Here is a 23,205-nt window from a genome sequence, read left to right on the forward strand (position 1 = left end):
GAAACCCAATAAAATCCATTAAAAAAAGACCATCATGCACCCAATGTGCAGAAAAGAAACAAACGTGCAAACAATAAAAATAAGCAAATAACATTCCAAACTGAAGTCCGTGAGAGTGAGTCCGCAGCCACGAAGCCAGGCATCGCTGCAGCCGATCCCGGAGCCTGTTTGTTGCAGGCCACAGCCTCAGTTCAGTGCAGAAATGAGAAAACCTCGCGGATCCCGAGCTGAACCAGACCGTTTCAACCTGGCCCTGGCTTAAACGGTCCAAATTTCCGGTTGCTGCTTCGATACGCACTCGGGCCCGGGCTCCGCTGCCTCGATTCGGCCTGTACCCAACCTTTCCAAAGCAATCAAACCTCATGTCTTTCCTCACTCTCGGGCCTGGACTCCCCTGGGCCCTGCCCTGTTCTTGTTTATAAATAAAAACATACGTTTATTTCTTCTTCTACATTACTGTAAACCAACGCCAAAAACACTAGACACAACAACAAGAGCTATCATGAACTAAATTAAAATGTTCCCATTTGCATCTAAGGATGCCATTTATCTCTGTGATGTCCAATGGCCCTGGAACATTTCCATGGTAACCATGGACTCCTATTGGCATCTGACTAGACAGATGTACAACTAAACAAGACGACGTTCCTCCAGGCCACAGGGTGCCCACATATCGCACAGGGCACATAAACCCAAATATTACCATAAATAAGTGAATAAAATATAATCTTTCTCTCGATTCAAGATTGTTTGCTGTCATTCTTTAGTACATACGAGTAAAGGAGAACTAAATGATTATGACTCCGGATCCAATGCAGCATAAAAAACACAACAAGCATAAACAACACAATAAATATAAAAGCAATCCAATATAAACATGACATTCAAGTAACTGTTGTAACCACAGGCCAATGGCACCGGACAACAAAGATTTTACTTGCTAAATACTGTTGGGTGTACTTTATGGGTTTTAGGCTGCTAATTATGAAAATCACCATGAAATTTCCCTATCACACACCATTTTTGAAAAGTCACCTCTATTTGCTATTTCAATTCATAATTCAAGTCAGAATAACTGACGTGAAGATTAAGGAAGGCATTTTTGTTGGTCCACAAATCAAACAGGTCACCAGTGACAGGCAATTCAAAGAACTTCTATTGGGACTGGAGAAAATCACATGGAAGGCATTCAAGGATGCTGTTGAAAATTTTCTTGGCAACTACAGAGCATCAAATACGTGCAGCTGGTTGACAACATGCTTCAAGCATTCAAAACCATGAAGTGCAATATGTCATTAAAATTTATTTTCTGCATTCCCATTTAGACTTCCTTCCCAGCAAATCTTGGTGCTGTCAGTGATGAGCACGGTGAAAGGTTTCTCCAGGACATTGTCGTCATAGAGAAACGGTATCAGGGCAACTGGAATCCATCAATGCTGGCTGATTATTGTTGGGCACTTAAGCAACACTTTCAAAAAGATTTGTTGTCCAGTGTTGTATCTATATAAAGTGACACTAGGTGACATGCACCTCTGGTGAAGGGGCTTATCGTGTCCATTCTGGCACAGCTCTCCCCACCGGACACTCAGCTCTCACCTGCGGCCCCAAGTAGCTGGTTGCATGTGTCAGCGGCCACACCCCTGTACGCCGCTTCGACAGGCGGGATAAACCAGGGGAGGGTAGACGTCAGGCCTCATACCCAGTGAGACAGGGACGTGCCTGTTCCAGCAGGCCAAGTCAGCTCTGGCAGGCTGGGCGGATGAGATCCAACGGCCGGGAAGGTGGTTCTGCAACGCTCCGTGGAGAGTGGAGGGCATGGCAAGGCAGGGGAGTCCACTGCAACCAAGGGCGACCCCAGTTTGTGATGCTTGCCTGTACCACTGAGGGTAGAACTGCCCCAGTACAATGGCTTTTCCACTTTAAAAACTCTCCCAGACAGGACTCCTCTCACGAAGGACAACCACCGTGGTGAGGGTGGGTTAATGTGTGGAGGTGTGGAACGGCCTGATTCTTGGGAAAGTAACTGCCTCTGGGTGGCCCTGGCGTGGATGCTCTTTCCTGATGAGGGTGACACAAGCAGCGGCACCTGGGCACAGACGTACCCCGGAAAGCTGGCAGGCCGTCAGAACAGATCACTGCCCACCTCGAGGAACCACGCATAGCTAACTTTGTATTTTTTAATTTTATTTTATTGAGACAAAATGCAGAATAGGCTCTTCCGGCCCTTCAAGCCGTGCCCCTAGCAACCCCCCGATTTAACCCCAGCCTATTCACGGGACAATTCACAATGACCAATTAGCCTACCAACTGGTACGTCTTTGGACTGTGGGAGGAAACCGGAGCACCCGGAGGAAACCCACGCAGTCACGGGGAGAACGTACAGACTTCTCACAGACAGTGGCAGGAACTAAACCCAGGTTGTCTGTTCTGTAAGTCACTACACTACTGTGCTGCCCCTAACTTGGCCAGCCTGTGGAGCAGATTTACTAGGTTTAATGTCCCAAGTGTCGAACTCTGCACTTATCTGCGTTAATTTCCATCCTGCCTGCCCCTTGTGCCCTCTCCCCAGCCCCGGCTGTCCAGGACTCTCTGGTATTCAAAACTCTGAGAAGATCAAGCTATTGTCTACTTGCACTGCACTTTTTTGGTAGCTTTTACACTTCATTCTGCATTGTCGTTATTTAACCTCAACGTACTGTGTAATGATCAGATCTGTATGAAGAGTGTGCAAAGACGGGCTTTTCAATTTATCTCAGTACATGTGACTATCATAAACAAATTCCGGTACCCAGTACTCCTCGATAACCACATTTCCATAAGACCATAAAACACTAAGACACTAGCGTAGTTGGGCCATTCAGCCCATCGGCTCTGCTCCATCATTTGATCAGGGCTGCTGATTTATTTTTCTTCTCAACCCCATCTTTCCTCCGCCCTGTAACCTTTGACGCCTTTACTAATCAAGCTTGGAGCTATTAGACAAGACCAAGGTGGTCTACAAAATCCAATACGGGGGCTGCAACAAATATTACACCGTCCAAACCAGGAGAAAACTATTCTCAAGGATCTATGAGCATCAGCTGGCAGCCATGAGCAACTCTCCCTGGTCTCTACCCATGAAGAGAGAGTGGGGCACAAATTCGACCGGGCATCAGCGAAAATCACGGCGCAAGCAAACATACGGCATGAAAGAGAATTCCCGGAAGCATGGTTTTCCACAAACAATTCTGTAAACAGACAGGTAGACTTCGATCCTGTTTAAAAGCCGATATGGGCAAACCCCAGACCACAATGCATGAAGTTTGCCACACAACCAATCAGCGATGAGAATTCCTCCCCATCGCAACTGAATTTCCAAAATGACAACCAATTAGCTGATTGAAAAGTAAATAAAGGCCAAGTATTTGGTGGACACTTCGCAATCAACAGCACACTGATGATGGCTCCTCGTATGGTGATGAAACACTTACAAGTAAACTGCCAAGATTGGAGAACAACTCAACCCAACTGGACACTCTGAGTCTATGCTCTCTGGTCCGAGACTCTCCCACTAACGGAAACATTCTCTCCATGTCCACTCTCTTGGATCTTTCCCTCCATTATTGAGTCACAGGTCTCTACCACATCATTGTCTGAAAGCATCTTTCCTTATTTAGAGCGTTGGACTGCACGGCGCAGTATTGACCCTTCGCCCGTGACCCACTGTGGAATCCACACCATCCTCAGGCTACAGAAATTCCTCGTCAGCATCATCTACACTTCGTAATTGTGGCCACTGGGCTGAAGTCCCATTTGCCGATATTGTTGGGGGGAGGTGTCACTGAGTCTATCTGCTCCACCACAGCTTCTGTTCTCTCGCCAATCTATCTATCCATCTATCAATTTATTTATTTCTTTACTTATTGCGATACAGCACGGAACAGGGTCACCCGGCCCTTTGAACCATGCACCGCCAGTAATCCCCCGGGTTAATCATAGCCTATGACGGGACAATTTTACAATCACCAATTAACCTACCAACCCGTAAGTCTCTGGACTGCGGGAGGAAACCGGAGCACCTGGTGGAAAACCACACGGTCATGTAGAGAAAGTACAGACTCCTTACAGGCAGTGGCAAGAATTGAACCCGGGTCACTGGTACTGTAAAGAGTTGTGCTAGCCACTAAAGTGTCCTGCTCCATTCTGCCCTACGCCCTCTTCCTGTGTCATCCTTGTATCCTTGACCAATGGGGCTAGGCAGTATAATAATTCGGCACAGGTTAGATGGGCCAAAGGGCCTGTTTCTGTGCTGTAGTGCTCTTTGACTTGCTGGCTGCAACTTCATTGAAAGGCCCCATTTCCCGGCCACCTCCTACTGACCCAGGGCCTACCTGTTGATGATAAATTCTTCAGCGGTGTGGGGAGACGTCCCTGTCAATTATACTTCAGGAATGGCTGAGATTAGATGACCTTGCACAAATGCCAGACGGATTGGAGTGGAGACATATTGGGGGTGACACATGGAAAGGAAATGGTTGCATGGAGATTTGGATAGAGGTGCACAAAGTTATGAGGGGTATAGATAAGGTGAATGCAAGCAGGCTTTTTCCACTGAGGTTGGGTGGACTACAGCCAGAGGTCAAGGGTTAAGGGTGAAAGGTGAGAGGAAACTTCTTCAGTCACAGGGTTGTGAAGGTTGAACAAGCTGCCAACACAAGTGGTGAATATGAGCTCAATTTCAATGATTAAGAGAACTTTGCCCAGGTACGTGGATGGTAGGGGGATGCAGGACTATGGTCCCAGAGCAAGTTGAAGGGAGTAGGCAGTTTAAATGGTTCAGCACAGACCAGATGGGTCAAAGGGCCTTATATTGTGCTGTACTTCTCTATAACTCTCTACTAGTTGGCTCTAACAGTGATGTATAAGGTTAATAATTTAATCCTGACTATCTCCTAATCTCCATTTAATGTTTTATTTAAAAGTCAGTCCCTCTGTAACAGAGCTGGGAGCGCAGCCTCAGATAAAATGCTCCAGTCTCCGAAGGAGGTTTCGAACCCGCGACTTTGTAGCGAGGCTGTGAGCTCCTCTACTTAACAGAGCACTGTTGAAGGTGCTGTATTTAAATGTACGTAGCATTCGGAATAAGGTGGACGAACTCATGGCGCAATTAGAGATTGGTCAGTGTGACATCGTGGGCATCACTGAGAAGGCCGTGGTTGGGAGCTTAACGTCAAACACTGTATCCACAGGACAGGCAGGAAGGCACAGGCGGTGATGGCTCTGTTGTAAGAGACGGAACTACATCTTTAGAAAGAGGTGACATCGGGTCAGAGAATGTTGAATCATTGTGGGTGGAGTTGAGAAACTGCAAGGGTAAAAAACCATAATGGGAATGATATATAGGCCTCCAAATAGTAGTCAGGATGTGGGACTGAGATTGCAAAGGGAGCTGGAAAGGGCTTGTAATAAGGGTAATGACACAATTGTAATGGGGGACTTCAACATGCAGGGGGAATGGGAAAATCGGGTTGGTGTCAGATCGTAAGAGAGGGGATTTGTTCAATGCCTGCGAGGTGGCTTTTTAGAGCAGCTTGTGCTTGACTCTACTGGGCAGTGATCATATGATTGAATTCATACTGCAATCTGAGAGGGAGAAACATAAATCACATGTATCAGTATCGCACTAGAATAAAAGGAATTACAGATTCACGAGAGGGGAGCTTGCCCAGGTGGATTGGAGGGAATGGCAGCAGAGCAGAGGCGGCTGAAGTTTCTCGAAATACTTCACAAGGCGCAGAAGTTCTCAAATGGCAAGGGTAAGTAACCATGACTGACAAAGCATAAAAGCCAAGGAAAAGGGCATATAAGGTAGCAAAAGTGAGTGGGAAGTTGGATAATTGAGAAGCTTTTAAAATCCAACAAAAGGCAACTAAAAAAGCTACAAGAAGGGAAAAGGTGGAATATGAGGGCAAACTAGCCAATAATATAAAGCAGGATACCAGAAGTTTTTTTCAGTTTTATAAAGAGTAAGAGGGAGGTGAGAGATGATATTGGACCACTGGAAAATGTTGCTGGTGAGGTAGTAATGGGGGACAAAGAAATGACAGATGAACTTAATGTTCATTGAATTAAAATTAAATGTCTGCAGTGAGATGCTGAAGATGTTCTATAGGTCAGTTGTGGAGAGCGCCCTCTTCTTTGTGGTGGCATGTTGGGGAGGAAGCATTAAGAAGAGGGACGCCTCATGTCTTAATAAGCTGGTAAGGAAGGCGGGCTCTGTCGTGGGCAAAGGACTGGAGAGTTTAACATCGGTAGCTGAGCGAAGGGCGCTGAGTAGGCTACGGTCAATTATGGATAACTCTGAACATCCTCTACATAGCACCATCCAGAGACAGAGAAGCAGTTTCAGTGACAGGTTACTATCAATGCAATGCTCCTCAGACAGGATGAATAGGTCAATACTCCCCAATGCCATTAGGCTCTACAATTCTACCTCCAGGACTTAAGAACTTTTTAAAAGCTATTAATGCTTTTTGAGACGGTGATTTAGATGCATATCATATTTTTTTACTGAGTTAAATATTGTATGTAATTAGTTTTGCTACAGCAAGTGTATGGGACATTGGAAAAAAGTTGAATTTCCCCATGGGGATGAATAAAGTATCTATCTATCTATCTATCTATCTATCTATCTTAATGGGCATTTTACATCTGTCTTCACTGTGGAAAACACTAGCAGTGTGCCATTGCAAATGTTATTCCACTCTTTAAGGGACGAAGGCAAAAGAAGGGAAATTATAGGCCAGTTAGCCTAACCTCAGTGGTTGGGAAAGGGTTGGAGTCTATCATTAAGGATGAGGTTTCTGGGTACTTGGAGACTAATGATAAATAAGTGAAAGTCAGCATGGTTTCTGTGAAGGGAAATCTTGCCAGACAAATCTGTTATGAGTTCTTCGAGGAAGTAACAAGCAGGAAGGACAAAGGAGAGGCAGTGGATGTCATTAACTTGGATTTTCAGAAGGTACACATGAGGCTGCTTATGGCGTTACAGGAAGGATACTGGCATGGATAGAGGAATGGCTGACAGGCAGAAGGCAGGGAGTGGGAATAAAGGAAACCTTTTCTGGTTGGCTGCTGGTGACTAGTGGTGTTTCTCAGTGTATCGGGAACACTACTTTGTACATTGTTTGTCAATGATTTGAATAATAGAATTGATTGCTGAGAAAGCAATACGATTGTAGCAGGACTTAAACAAATTTGAAGAATGGGGGAAAAAGTGGCAGATGGAATACAGTGCTGGAAAATGTACAATAATGCATTTTGGTAAAAGGAACAATAGTGCAGACTATTATTTAATGGGCAGAAGGTCAAACATCAGAGGTGCAGAGGAATATAGGAGTCCGCGTACAAGACTCCCAGAAGGTTAATTTACAGATTGAGTCTGTGGTAAAGAAGCCAAATGAAATGCTGGCATTTATTTCAAGGGGAATAGAATATAAAAGCAAGGAGACAATGCTGAGACTTTATAAGACACTAGTCAGGCCGCACTTGGAGTATTGTCAAGTTTTGGGCCCCATATATCAGATGTGTTGTCATTGGAGAGTCCAGAGGAGGTTCACAAGGATGATTCCGGGAATGAAGGGGTTAACACGTGAGGAGCGTTTGGCAGCTTTGAGCCTGTACTTGCTGCAATTTAGAAGAATGTGGGGGGGGGGGAGAGGGGTGATATCTCATTGAAATCATTGATAAATCATTGAAATAAGCTGATAAGGAAGGCGGGCTCTGTCGTGGGCAAAGTACTGGAGAGTTTAACATCGGTAGCTGAGCGAAGGGCGCTGAGTAGGCTACGATCAATTATGGAAAACCCTGAACATCCTCTACATAGCACCATCCAGAGACAGAGAAGCAGTTTCAGCGACAGGTTACTGTCGATGCAATGCTCCTCAGACAGGATGAAGAGGTCAATACTCCCCAATGCCATTAGGCTTTACAATTCAACTGCCAGGACTTAAGAACTTTTTTTTTAAAGCTATTATTAATGCTTTTTGAGTTAGTGATTTAGATGCATATCATATTATTACTGAGTTAAGTATTGTATGTAATGAGTTTTTGCTACAACAAGTGTATGGGACATTGGAAAAAATGTTGAATTTCCCCATGGGGATGAATAAAGTATCTATCTATCTATCTATCTATCTAATGTTGAAAGGTCTAGATAGGGTGGAAGTGGAGTCAATGTTGCCCATCGTGGGGGTATCCAGAACTAGAGGGCACAGCCTCAACATTGAGAGATGACATTTTTTAGATCAGAGATGAGGAGAATTTATTTTTTAGCCTGAGTGTAGTGAATCAGTGGAATGCTCTGCAATGGAGGCCAAGTCTGTGGGTATATTTAATGCGGAAGTTGAAAGTTTCCTGATCCGTTAGGGCATCAAAGGGTATGGCGAGAAGGCAGGTTGGTGGAGTTGAATGGGATCCAGGATCAGCCATGATGGAATGGCAGAGCAGACTCGATGGGCTGAATAGCCTAATTTTGCTCTTATGGTCTTATGATCCAAACAGTCCGGTGTCTACTGAACAGAACGCCACTCCAAACAGTCCACAGGGTATACCTAGCACTGCCCTGCTTCAAACAGTCTACAGACTCTAGTTAAAAGGTTCACCATTCCAAACAGTGCAGAATTTATTCAAAAGTCCAGTGTCTACTTAAGCAGCACAGTATATGAAAAGCAGTGTGGTCTCAAGTCAACAGAGTTGGAGTTAAACCTACAAACCCCTGGCCTCTGGGAAGCCACATTCAGCCCACACACCATACACGGAGTTCTGGAATCTGGAACAAAAATCAGTCTGCTGGAGGAACTCAGTGGTTCAGACAGCATCTGTGGGGGTGAGACGCACTGTTGCAAATCCTTCTGTACTTCCTACAGTCAAACCCACCCTGATTGTAAACTCCTCCGTCAGCTTTCTCTTTGTTCCAAGTTCCTCCTGAGCAGGAGATCTCAGTGCTGTCAGTCGAGCCTCATCATCCTGTCAGCCCCTCACGCCCTCCCCAAAGTGTGGCTGCAGAACAATCTCCTGGTAGCGAGCTCTCCATCGCCTTCTCGGGTTTCAAAACAGCCTTTCTCCTCTCCGAGTTTCGGTGCCCAGAACGGCACAACTTCAGATTTATTGCCAAGGGCAAAACAGACAAGGTCAAAAATCAAAGATCAAAGTACGTATACATTATACAACCTTGAGAATTGTTTCCTAACAGGCAGCCACGAAGCAAAGAAACCGAAAGGAACCCGTAAGGGACCGTCTAACACCCAATGTGCACGGAAATAAAATCACGCAAACAGTAAACACAAGGAAATAGTGTTCAAAACAAAAGTGAATCCACAGTCACAAAGCCAGGCGTCAGTGCAGCCCAAGAGATCGTGCCAACAATAAATGCAAATGACGTCCCACAAAGAGAGTCTGCCCCCAGACCCTCAGTTCAGCGCAGGACAAACCAGCGCTCCTTCATGAAAGCTAGCCTTCAACGGCAGAAGCTCGGCGCTTTACAACAGTACGTTAACATACATTAAATATGACTTACAGGGCAAATGAAACATGCAAGTTAGATTGAGGAAAGGTCCGAGATGTCCTGGGAGAGCGGACTCATTCCAGCCTCACTGGAACAACCCTGCCGCCACTTCAGATGCTGTCTCACTGGACGTAGGGAGCAGCATTCCTGTCTCCAGCTGCCGGCCAGGAAAATTCCACCCTTTGTCCCACTTGCTGCTTCTAGCGAGCTGCAGTTTAGGAGGGGGATTTTGGCAGGGCCGGCTCTGAGCTCACTGTGTATTGAAAACATCTGTTTCCTTCTGAGGCAAACACAGGGCTTGGCCCAGTCCTCCGCACAGCGAGACCCGTTCGATGGAGCGGCCCACAGACACTTGGATCTGCACCCGATGAAGTTACAATGAATGACCTACGGAAGTTCATAGCAACGCCACAGAGAGTTTGGCCAGCACACTAATTCCAGGGAGGGGTGGGGGGGGGGTCCCCTGACTCTCTGACATTTTGTTTTTTATTGTCCCTGCCTTAAACCTACAAACCCCCGGCCGCTTTCTGCTCAGGTTATCAGAGTACATCGTGCACCAGTATTTCCATTCCGAGCCAGTCCTCCAATGAGTACATACCCTCAGTAACCACCTTAGTACCCTCCTGTACCCGATGAAGTGGCGACTGAGTGGATGTCCGTGGTTTTCTGTCCATCCACTTCTCGGTTTGATGCGTTGTGCATTCAGAGATGCTCTTCTGCACACCACTGTTGTTCTCTTCTTTTGCGCATTATGCCACTGGCGTTTAGAGCAGTAGTGAAGGCCCTCCATCTCTGGGGGTCTTCAGGGCTTCCGTCATCGTGTCAGTAGCTTCCTTTTTGTTTTCACCACTGTCAGTCAGGCAAGTCCCGGGTGGAGACTCAGGAATACCGTCACACTCAGATGTAGAAGAATTCTTCATTGCTGTTTCCCTAACAATTTTGTTTGACCAGTCAGGGTTGTTAGCTGAACCCCCGAACCTGAAGGACTGGTGGACCACTCTTAGTCTGACCTCTACCCTTTGACCTGCCTACCAAGAGCCAAAGCATAAAACCCTGACTCCAGTCAGCATAGCTCTCTGGGTCATAGACAACCCTCCCAACCACGACGAGGTTGTAGTCCTCTTGGAGGGCACCACTGTTGGGACATGTAGCTATTTGAGTCACTGTCGCCTTCCTGTCAGCTTGAACCAGTCTGGCCTTTCTCATTAATGAGACTTTTCACCCACAGAACTGCTGTTCACAGGATGTTTTTATCGCATCGGAGACTGTTGTGCATGAAAATTCCAGGAGGTGAGCAGTTTCTGAGATACTCAAACCACCCTGTCTGGGCACCAACAATCATTCCATGGTCAAAGTCACTTAGATCACGTTTCTCCTGCATTCTGATGGTCGGTCTGAACAACCGAACCTCTCAACTGTGTCTGCATGCTTTTTTGCATGGAGCTGTTGCTACCTGATTGGCCGATTAGATATTTGCATTAACGAGTAGATGTACCCAATCGAGTGGGCACTGTGTAGAACAGCACAGTGCAGTCTCTTCAGACAACGACGTTGTGCCCAACTTGTGACCTACTCCAAGGTTAATCTAAGCCTTCTCCCCTATATAGCCCTCCATTTTCCTTCATCCATGTACCTAACTAAGAGTGTCCGAAATGTATCTGCCTATTGCACCACACCCGGTAGTGCGTTCACAGACTTAACACTCTCTATGTAAAAAGCCCACCTCTGACACTTCCCCTCAAACACCATAAGAGAATGTCCTCCCGTAGTAGCCGCTGCCGCCCTGGGAAAGAGGCACTGGCTATCCACTCTGTCCATGCATTTTGTCACCTCTATCATCGTCTCTCCAAGGAGAAAAGCCCTCGCTTGCTCAACCTTTCCTCACAAAACATCCAGGCAAGTTGCTGGTAAATCTCCTCTGCACCTTCTGGGTGGAGATAAGTCTCTACCTTGGGAGGTGGAAGGCACTCGTCCCCCCGACTAGCCTGCAGGTCACCCCCCGGGCAAGGTGTAGCACCTTCTTCGACCCCCTCCCTCGATCAGGGTCACGTGAACCCATGGGAGTAGATGGTGGGTGGTCGTATGAGCAGCCGGTCCATAGCACAAGTCCTGGATATGTGACCACTGACACCAGGCAGACAATCTCTTTCTTACTTTTTAAATCTTTTTATTAATTTTCAAACAAAACATAAAAAACAACAAATACAGAGAGCCTGAGAGTACATAATTAATAAGGCTGGATTGCAAATACAAACAGTTAATAACACAGATATAATAACCTCCCAAACTCATACTGTATTTACAAAAACAAACCCCCCCAAAAAAATAAAACTAACAACAACAGCTAACCTAACTGACATGGGCTATTGTATTGTATCAGGTATACACAGTAGTGTCAATAACTCCACACCTCTATCCAAATCACTAAAGGTGATAAGAGAAAGGTCCGGGAAAGGTCAGTTTAACTCATATGAAAATGTTGAATAAATGGTCTCCAGGTTTCTTCAAATTTGACCGAAGGGTCAAAAATGACAACTTCTGATATCCTCTAAACTCAAACAAGATATAGTTTGGGAAAACCATTGAAATGTAGTCGGGGGATTAATTTCTTTCCAGTTCAATAGAATGGATCTTCTAGCCATTAATGTAACAAATGCAATCATCTGCCGAGCTGAAGGGGATAAACAACTGTTATCCACCATCGGTTAAGCCAAGAATTGCAGTAATAGGATGAGGTTGCAAATTAATACTCAAAACTGTTGAAATGATAGCAAAAATATCTTTCCAGTATTTTTACAAGCAAGGGCAAGACCAAAACATGTGGGTCAAAGAGGCTACTTCAGAATGGCATCTATCACAGATTGGATTAACATGGGAATAAAATCGAGCAAGTTTGTCCTTACACGTATGGGCCCTATGTACCACCTTGAATTGTATCAGGGCGTGTTTGGCACAAATAGAAGAGGAGTTAACTAACTGTAAGATTTTCTCCCATTGTTCGGTAGGCAAGGGAAATCGAAGTTCTTTTCCCCATTCATTCTTAATTTTATCTGACTGTATTTTCATGATCATATTATAAATGACGGCTATTAAACCCTTCTGATAGGGATTTAAACCCAGAATTTTTTTCCATAATGTCAATTGGGCATGAATTCGGAAAGGACTGTAACATATTATTCAAAAAATTTCTAATTTGTAAATATCTAAAAAAATGGGCTCTAGGCAAATTAAAGCAGACAGTCTCTGAGGAGTATTGATAATGGCTGGGGTCACCCATCTTGTAAAGACACTGTCCAGGAGAAAGCAATGGCAAACCACTTCTGTAGAAAAATTTCCCAAGAACAATATTGGTTGTGGATAGACCATGAACGCCCACGTCATACAACACGGCACATGATGATGATGATGATGATATATATGGTAATAACAAACCAATTACCCAGGGAGACACAATGTTCACAACATAGGTTACACCTAATGTTCACAACACAACATAGGTTACACCTAAATGTTCACAACACAACATAGGTTACACCTAATGTTCACAACACAACATAGGTTACACCTAAATGTTCACAACACAACATAGGTTACACCTAATGTTCACAACACAACATAGGTTACACCTAATGTTCACAACACAACATAGGTTACACCTAAATGTTCACAACACAACATAGGTTACACCTAATGTTCACAACACAACATAGGTTACACCTAAATCATACAAACTCTTTACAAAACTAGGAAATACAAATTTGATTGTAGTGCAAAGTCATCACGGGGGTGTGCCAGTTGAAGGGAAGTAGCTGTCCTGAGCCCGCTGGTCATGGAAAGACCAAGATCACCCATGTCATAAGACATGGCACATAAAGCTTCCATGTCCTTCTTGTCATAGAAAGGCAAATGGATGAAAGAAAAAAGGAAGTCTATGTGGAAGGGAAGAGTTAGACTGATCTTGTTAAGAGGACAGCCGAAGGACGTGTATGGTGCTGTACTGATGTATGTACTAACCGCTCCATCTTACATCATCCTTCATACAGTCCCAGGGTGAGGAACCGCTGGGGTCAGGGAGGAGCACACCTAGGAGCGGGAGAGGCCGAGAGGAGCTTTGATGGAAGTGGACACGATCCTGTTCAGGGTGGGAAGGGTTAACGGGGGAAATCAGAGATCTTATAGAAACAGGAAAGTTGTTCCCATGGTACGTGAGACTAGAACTAGGGGACATAGCCTCGAGATTCGGGTGAGTGAATTTAGGACGGAGGAAGTGCTTTTCCCAGAGTGGCGAGTCTGTGGAATTCTGTGCCCAATGAAGCAGTGAAGGTTACCTCATTTAATATATTTAAGACAACTTTGGATAAATTTTTGCACAGTAGTGGAATTCAGGGTTATGGGGGAAAGGCAGGTAGGTGGGGATGAGTCCATGGCCAGATCAGCCATGATCTTATTGAATGACGGAGCAGGCTCTTCGGGCCAGATGGCCGACTCCTGCTCCTGTTTCTTATGTTCTTTGGACAGCGGTTGAGGCCGGTACGTTTATAACATTTAAAAAACAAGTCCGTTGTTGTGAGTGCAGCCTTCTTTGCGGCTTTATGCTAGGGGAGCAGCATCGGTGCCATTGATGCAAACAGACTAAACAAACTCATCAGAGAGACTGGATCCATCCTTGGCTACAACCCAGACCCTTTCTGAGTTTGTGGCGGAGAGGAGGTCACTAAACAAACTGTTATCCACTATGGACAATCTGGCACATCCTCTCCACGACCTACTGAGTAAGCAGCAGGGCCTTTCAAACAGGCTCATTCAGCTTCGCTGTCACAAGGATCATTACTGAAAATCTTTCCGACCAAATGCAGTAAACATAGGCAACCATTCATCTCTGTGCGAGAGGAGAATACACATCATAGGACAGCAGTCTCTGTTTTATTATTTCGTACATTATTTTGCACACTATTGCACATTGGTAAATGATTATTATGTTTGTTATTATTCTGTACTTAGTTAAGTCTGCACACTAAGTGTGTTTTTAAATGTTGCTGCTGTAACGAAAGAATTTCCCAATCAGGATCAATAAAGTATTATTATTATTAGGTATATAGGTTGCTGAGGGTGGTAATGGGGACAAACTCCCACTACCTATTAATTGCTCTCAATGGCGTGTATCTCAGATAGCATCTGGAACTAGACGGGAGAATAGTTTAGCTCACGGTGGAGTGGCAGAGCAGACTCGATGGGCCGAATGGCCTGCTTCTGCTCCTTTGTCTTGTGATCTTGTGAACCAAGTCCAGCTGTTGATCTTAACGTGTAGCTTTAGCTACTAAGCCCGGTGGAACCATTTCTACTGACAGGAGAAGGGGCAAAGGTGCCTTAAAACCAGTCGTTTCAGACAGATGGGGCTCGTCGGCCGTGGTTGGCAGCTCATCGAGGCGAAGGTAACCTCTGATCCCAAACCTGCGCTGCCTTTTGACTGTACCCACCCACAGGAAAAGGCTGCTTGGAGAAGGGGAGCTTGCTACACAGGCAACAGCTTTCCCTCTGTAATTTAGCCCTGGCTCACAACACCCATGGTCAACTTTGACTGGTGGAAGGCCCACGGAGATGGACAGGAAAGGGTTAGTGGGATAAGGGCCAAAGGGAGAGAAGTTGAACTAGCTCAGGTCAACTACTTGGCCAGCATGGAAAAGCTGGGCCGAATGGCATGTTTCCATGCTCTGTTATGGACATTACAGCAAGGCAAGGGTTAAGTCCAGACACTGTGCAGTCAACCCAGGCAAGAAAGGCCTTTGAAGAGCATAGTTTCACTTCGCACACGAGGGAGCTGGAGCCACTTGGCATATGAAAGCAAGAAAAGAATGCAACAGAAAGACGTACCGTGAAGAGATTCTAACCGGCTACATCACCGTCCGGCACTGGCAGTGGGGGGAGGGGGGGCAGCCTACACAGGGGCAAAGTAAGCTGCAGAGAATTGTAAAATGAGTCAGCCCCATCATAGGCACTAGCCTTCATCATGTCCCGGGCATCTTCAAGGAGCGATGCCTGAAAAAGGCAGCATCCATCATTAAGGACTTCCACCGCCCAGGTCCTGCCTTATTCTCGTTGCTACTATCAAGGAGGAGGCACAGAAGCCTGAAGACTTACACTCAACGATTCAGGAACAGCTTAGTCCCCTCTGCCATCTGATTTCTGAATGGACATTGAACCCATGAACACTACCTCACTACTTTATAATTTCTATTTTTGCACTACTTATTGAACTATTTTTATTGAACTTATTGAACGCAATGTAATTCATATATTTTCTATTATGAATTGCATTGTACTGCTGCCGCAAAGACAACAAATTTCACAACATATGTCAGTGATATTAAACCTGATTCTGATTGTAAGAGACACTCCAACTGAAGGACTAACTTTACTAACTTCAGAGCCTCATCAGTTATCCTCTTGTAGTTTCAGTTAACGTTTAACACCTATATTGTGAATGGTGATTGACCTGGAAAATAAAGAATTTGAACACACACTCACTTTAATACCTACATCTGAACACCTGCTCGTTAATGTAAATATCTAAACAGCCAATCATGTGGCAGCAACTCAATGCAATAAAGCATGCAGACATGGTCAAGAGGTTCAGTTGTTGTCAGAATGCGGAACAAATGTGATCTGAGTGACTTTGACCGTGGGATGATTGTTGGTGCCAGACAGGGTGGTTTGATTTTCACGCACAATAATCTCTAGAGCTTACAAAGGAAGGTGTGAGAACCGAAAAGGCCTTCAGTGAGCAGCTGTTCTGTGGGAGAACATGCCGTGTTAATGAGAGAGGTCAGAGGAGAAGGGCCAGATGAGTTCAAGCTCACCGGAAGGCCCCAGTAACTCAAATAACCTCACATTACAACAGTGGTGTGCAGAAGAACATCTCTGAATGCACAACACATCGAACCTTGAAGTGGACGGGATACAGCAGCAGACGACCATGAACATTGGCCACTTTACTAGGTACAGGAGGTGTCTAATAAGATGGCGTCTGAGCATACACAAGGTTACCCATTAGTCAATATCCATAGCTGCTAGCCAATTTTGTAAAAAAATGCAATATCTCTGTTCAGAGTTCATGAGTGTGTGTGTGACAGGAGCCATGCCTCTCTCCTTGTGCACGAGTAAGATAAAGTGTGGTTGATCAGCTGGAAAAATGGTCTGAAAAATGGCAGGCGGAATTTAATGCAGGCAAGTGTGAGGTGTCTTATTTCGGTAGGGCCAACCAGTGAACGGTAGGGCACTGAGGAGTGTGGTAGAACAAAGGGATCTGGGAATGCAGGTCCATAATCCACTGAAAGTGATGTCACAGGTAGATAGAGTGGTAAAGAAAACTTTTGGCACATTGGCCTTTTTAAATCAAAGTATTGAGTACAGGAGATGGGATGTTGTGTTGAATTTTGTTGATGTTGTTGACATCAGTGAGGCCTAACTTAGAGTATTGTGTTCAGCTTTGGTCACCTACCTACAGGAAAGATGTAAATAAGATTGAAAGAGTGCAGGGAAAATTTACAAGGATGTTGCCAGGTCTGGAGGACCTGAGTTATAAGGAAAGACTGAACAGCTTAGGACTTTATTTCTTGCCATGTATGAGACTGAGGGGAGATTTGATAGAGGTATACAAAATTATACAGGACAGGATAAACGCAAACAGGCTTTTTCCACTGAGGATGGACGGGACTACAGCTAGAGGTCATGGGTTAAGGGTGAAAGGTTCAGCATTTAAGGGGAACATGAGGGGAAACTTCTTCACCCAGAGGGTGGTGACAGTGTGGAATGAGTTGCTAGCACAAATGATGCATGCAAGCTCAATTTCAACGTTTAAGGGAAGTTTGGATAGGTACATGGATGGTAGGGATATGGAAGGCTATGGTCCCAGTGCAGGTCGATGGGAGTAGGCAGTTTAGATGGCTCAGCATGGGCTAGATGGGCTGAAGGGCCTGTTTTTGTGCTGTACTTCTCTACAACTCTATGAGTAACAACCGTGAGTTTTCAGAGTCCAATTAATCAGTGATGACACTACAACCTGAAACTTTAAGGAAGCTTGCCTCAAAAAACGAAATACCAGTAAGTCAACTGACAAAAGCAGTGTGGTGTACAGGATCACCTGTGGAGACTGCAGCAAGAACTACGTCAGCCAGACAGGACGTAAACGCTACCCTCGTTTACAGGAACACAAACCAGCAGTACAAAGACACGATCCACTGTCACCGATCTCGGTATATAAAGACCGAGAAGGACACCTCTTTAACTGGGACACCACAGATGCAGGCAAACACAAAGCAGGGACAAGAATTTTAAGAAGCATGGTTCTCCTCTGATAACTCTGTAAACAAACATATTAAAATAGACACCATCTATGAACCACTGAGGGTCAAAGAAATGCGAGCCAATAGAATTCAAAGGTCAACTGAAGGGGTAGCCAATCAGGACTGAGGCAAGTGAACAGGTGGGGGTTGACTATATAATCGTAATCACTCCCAGAGAGAAATACCAGCAACTGTGCATCGAGGATGTCACCTCGACTGGTGATGAAATGTCTGCAAGCTAATTGCCAAGCTCACCGAACACCGCAGCATCAAACACCTCAACCAGAGCTACCAATATTACATACACCACCATTCTAATTAACCGTTTCTGCCTCCACAGATGCTGACCGGCCTGCTGAGTGTTTCTTTAACATTTCTCTCATTTTCATTCATTTTCACTCCTGAGAGGCACTTCGGTAAATCTCTTGAACATTGAATAAGAGGAACAAAAACAGAAAAAAGCAGGAAACACTCAGCTGGTCAGTCAGCGCCCATAGCAGGAGAAACCTCTCCTCAAATTTACCTACAGTTCTAAAGAGAACAAGAAATTTGGGGCGGGAAATGGCCCTCGAACCATTTGGTGATTTCTTTGGTCTTCTTTACTTTGCAAACGCATATGAGAGCAGTAGAATGCAAGGTATAAAGAATATTAGCATAAGTCACAAATATAAGTAAATACTTTAAAATGCAAAGTTCAAAGTACATTTATTATGGAAGTATGTATAAGTTACACAACCTTGAGATTTGTCTGCTTACAGGCAGCCACGAAACAAGAAACCTGAAAGAATCCAGTAAAAAGAGACCAACAAACACCAAATGTGCACAAAGAGAGAGCGAGAGAGAGAAACACAAATTGTGTAAATAATAAAAGCATTCAGAATGAGAGTGAGCCCGTAGACCCGAAGCCTCAGTTCATCACACAGTGGGGCAGATTGTCGCGGGGCAGTCAGAGCAGGACACAGCCTTGGCCTCAGTGCCGCGGAGAGTGGAGTGAATGTCGCGGAACAGCGAGCAGGACCCTCGCCTCCAGTCCCGACACCCTGCCTTTTCTATCCACCTGGCCCGGCATTTAAACTGTCCAAGCAGTGGGTTGTTCCCCGCACTGGGGGGACTCCATCTTGAAATCCCATATTGAGGCGTCCCCAGTAAAGTGTACAGATTCCCATCCTGAGGTCCATGGACCTCTTGTTTAACGGTATTGGTCCATGGCATAAAAAAAGGTTGGGAACCCTGCTCTGGAGGCACAAGGAACTACTCATGCTGGAATCTGCAACAAGCTGGAGGTTGCTTGTTGCTTAAGTGATCCAGAGGCAATTGTCCCCGGTCAATACATTCCAATCCCAGTGCCTAACTGCCTACTGCTTCCTGCAGCTTCAGGGCCCAGCCAACATTATCAGCATTCATGATCAAACCGCCCGTCTCCTACAGCTGAGAGACTTGGATCAGCAGGGGCTTGGCATTGGCATACCAGCCATAAAAGATGGAGAAGCTCCAGGAGAATCAAAGATGGCAACGCTCTGGAGTTGTGCATGCCAGGATCTAAGGCGGCAATGCTCAAAGATCCCAGAGGCTGCATGTGCCATGATCAAAGATGGCTGTACACCAGCGCTTGGGGATCATAAGGTACAGAAGTAGAATTACGCCATTCAGCTCGTTGAGTGTGCTCCACCATTCAGTCATGGCCAATATCTTTTCAACTTCATTCTCCATGTAACCCACAACCCCTCTATTAGTTGTGAACCTATTAGTCTGCCTTAAATACTGCCAATGACGACCTCCATAGCCATCTGTGATAAACGATTCCACAGATTCACTACCCTCTGGCTGAAGAATTCCCTCCTCATCTCAGATCTAAAGGGATGTCCCTTTATTCTGATGCTTTATAAAGCACTGGTGAGGTCTCACTTGGAGTATTGTGAGCAGTTTTGGGCCCCTTATCTAAGAAAGGATGTGCAGACATTGGAGAGAAAGTTCTTTGAAGAAATAGCAGAGCAGACCCACTGGACCAAAAGGCCTAATTCTGCATCTCTATGTTATGATCTTATGGCTGTGTCCTCTAATCCCAAACTCTCCCACAGATCCTTCCCACTTTCACTCAGTCCAGGCCTTTCAGAATCTCATAGTCTTCAGTAAGATCCCTCCCTCCATCCTTCTGAACTCAGCTGAGTCCAGGCCCAGAGATACCACACACACGACTCACACATTAACCCTTTCACTGCTGGAATCATTCTTGTAAACCTCCTCTGGACACTCTCCCAGGCCAGCACGTCCTTCTTTGGATGCGGGGTCCAATATTCTAAAGGTGGTCTGACCAATGTCTCAGCGGACCGTGCCTGCAACTCCCACTGTCTCGGTGAAACAGCCAGCATAATCAAAGACCCCTCCCGTCCTCTCCTCTCTGCTCTTCCTAAGGGCAGAAGATACCAAAGCCACAAACCACCAAGTTCTACCCTGACTCACAACCCAAGGAAGGGGAATGCTCTGGTCGCAAAGACGAGCACTGTTATCAGTCTCTTGAATGACCTCTCGTACGATAAGATGGACTCTCGATGTATGAGTGGACATCGTCTGGGCCAAGAAAGCTCACCACCCCCTCCACTTCTTCAGGAGGCTGCAGAAATCTGGGTCATCCCCATCAACCCTTACCCATTTTTATCAATGCACTGGGCCTGGACGCAGAACAGCTTGGTACTGCACGTGAATGCAGCAAATGCAGAGAGTTGGGGACACAGCTCAGCACATCTGGGAAACTAGCCTTCCCTCCATACCTACCACTGCCTCGGCAGTTGTAAACTCTGTCAGCTCCATCATGGGCTCTAGCCTCCATAGTATCCAGGACATCTTCAAGGAGTGATGCCTCAAAAAGGCGGCATCCATCATTTAGAGCACCCATCACCCAGGTCATGCCTTGTTCTCCCTGTTACCATCAGGGAGGAGGTACAGAAGCCTGAAGGCACACACTCAGTAATTCAGGAACAGCTTCTTCCTCTCTGCCATCTGATTTCTGAACGGATATTCAACCCATGAATACTTCCTCACTACTTTTTAATTTCTATTTCTGTTTCTGCACTATTTTTTAAATTTAACTATTTAATATACGTGTACACTTATTGCAATTCAGATTTTTTCTCTATTATGTATTGCATTGTACTGCTGTCACAGAGACAAACAAATTTCACAACATATGCCAGTTCTGATTCGAGGATCGTGCTGGGGATACCGTCCGTCATACGGGGTTGTCTGGAGGGGTGAGGCTCTGTTGTGTATCAATGGACAGAAGAGGCTGAGTTCCAAGGGGATAGCACGGTACAGAAAAGATGATTCAAACAGCCACATTCTTGGCTGGATGTTTACATGAATAAAGAGGAACTCTGCTCTGGTGACATCATTCGTGGCTGGACATCTGACACATCCCGATCACTTCATCTGCAACGTACCAACATCTCCGGGAAGCAAAGGGCAACCAGCAAAATGTGCAGAGCAGGATTCCATGTGAGGAGAGCGAAAGAGGGGAGGAGAAAGTAAGAATGAGTGAGAGGAAAGGGAAGAACAAGAGAAAGGGGAGAAAGGGAGGGGTGGAAAAAGTGAGAGAAGAGAGGGAAAGAGAGGACAGGACAGAGAGATGGGGAGACTGAGAAAAGCAAAGGAAAAGGAGGGAGAGTCAGGGAAAGAGAGAGAATGGGAGAGAAAGAGGGGAAAGAGTAGGAGATGGGGAGAGAGAGTGGGAGAGAGGGGGGAGAGAGAGAGTGGGGGAGAGAGTGAGAGAGGGGGGGAGAGAGAGGGGAGAGAGGGGGAGAGAGGGGAGAGAGAGGAGGGGGAGAGAGAGGGGAGAGAGAGAGTGGGGGGAGAGAGTGAGAGAGAGGGGGGAGGGGGGAGAGGGAGAGAGAAAGGAGGGGGAAGAGAGGGGAGAGAGAGGGAGAGAGGAGGGGAGAGGGGGAGAGTTAAGGGGATGGGTGAGGAGAGAAAAAGGGATAGAGAATGGGAGGGGGTGGTTAGAGGGATGGGGAGAAATATGGAGGGATGGGGGTAAGAAGGGAAGAGATGGGGAAAGATGGGGAGGGGGAGAGGGAGAAAGAGATGGGGGGAGAGAGATGATGAGAGGGATGAGAGAGATGGGGAAAGGGACAGACCCCCCCCAACACCTCAAGGATCCTCACCACATCACCAGGTCCCACTCAGTGTCCAACCACCGCCGCCCGACCCCACCTCCAGCAAACGGTGAGAGATGTCGGGAGGTTATATGCAGGGTGTTGAGTGTGAGGTGGAGAGGGAGATGAGGAGAGTCGGGAGGGATTAGTCGTGAAGACGGAGTAGAGGTGAGGAGGGAGTAGTAGTGAGGAGAATAAGGAGGCAAATGAGGAGAATAATCCGGCCGCTGCTCTCCCCTTCCCTCCGGAGTCACTCACACTTTCACTTCTCTCCAAACGGAGCGCGTCGGGAAGTTTTACCGCCCGAAGGTGCGAACCCGGGATCGGGATCGCGACCACCCCTTCGCCCCTCATTCCCTCCTCCTCCCTCGCCCCCTGCCTACCTGGGGCTATCGCTGCCCCTCCGCCGGCCTCTCCCTCCGCCGCTCGCTCTTTTGTTCTCCAACTTCCTCCTCGCTCGGGAGGCCGGGAGGGCGGAGGGAGAGAGACCTCCCCCTCGGTGTCTCCTCCCTCCCGGGGGTAGGAACCGTCCGAGCGCAACCTGTGGGTAAACATCCGCAGGACGGAGAGGGTGGAGGGGAGGGAGGAAAGCAGATGGTAGGGAGGGGAGAGGGAAGGAGTGGCAGGGAGGAGGAGGAAGGAGATGGAATGAGGGGGATAGGGGAAAGGAGGAGGAGGGGAGAGAGAGATAAACGTGATGAAAACAGGAGTGTGTGGCCAACCTGTGCTGGGATTCACCCTCTGTGTCTCACTTTTTCTCTCAAGACTCACCTGAAGCCTCGGAAACTCTCAGGAAACTACAGGCACTCAAAAGAAAAATTTGTGCAGACACTCAACAGGTCGGACGCCTTCTGGATAGGTAGAAAAAGAAAGAGAGAGAAAGAGACAGATGGGGAAAGGGAGGGCAAGGGAGAGAAAGAAAGGGAGAAGGAAAGAAAGGAGGGGGAGAGGGAAAGAGAGAAAGGTAGATAGATAGATAGATAGATAGATAGATAGATAGATAGATACTTTATTCATCCCCATGGGGAAATTCAACATTTTTTCCAATGTCCCATACACTTGTTGTAGCAAAAACTCATTACATACAATACTTAACTCAGTAATAATATGATATGCATCTAAATCACTAACTCAAAAAGCATTAATAATAGCTTTAAAAAAAGTTCTTAAG

General features: G+C 46.2%; 1 protein-coding gene across 3 annotated transcripts in view; it reads right to left on the reverse strand.

Moving 5' to 3' along the window:
• The window catches only part of LOC140729240 (phospholipid scramblase 1-like), a 75,065-nt gene extending 52,499 nt beyond the window's left edge, over positions 1 to 22,566 (reverse strand). Inside the window, exon 1 of one of the 3 annotated variants that reach the window (XM_073048795.1) lies at positions 22,418 to 22,566. The gene's annotated coding sequence lies outside the window, so the exon portion shown is untranslated. Of the gene's footprint in view, positions 1 to 9,556; positions 9,672 to 22,417 lie in introns of those variants that run through there. The other 2 variants (XM_073048797.1, XM_073048796.1) reach the window with 2 other exon arrangements.
• Positions 22,567 to 23,205: the final 639 nt, after the last annotated feature.

Source organism: Hemitrygon akajei, chromosome 6, assembly GCF_048418815.1.
Source record: "Hemitrygon akajei chromosome 6, sHemAka1.3, whole genome shotgun sequence".
In the NCBI taxonomy this organism is placed as follows: domain Eukaryota; kingdom Metazoa; phylum Chordata; class Chondrichthyes; order Myliobatiformes; family Dasyatidae; genus Hemitrygon; species Hemitrygon akajei.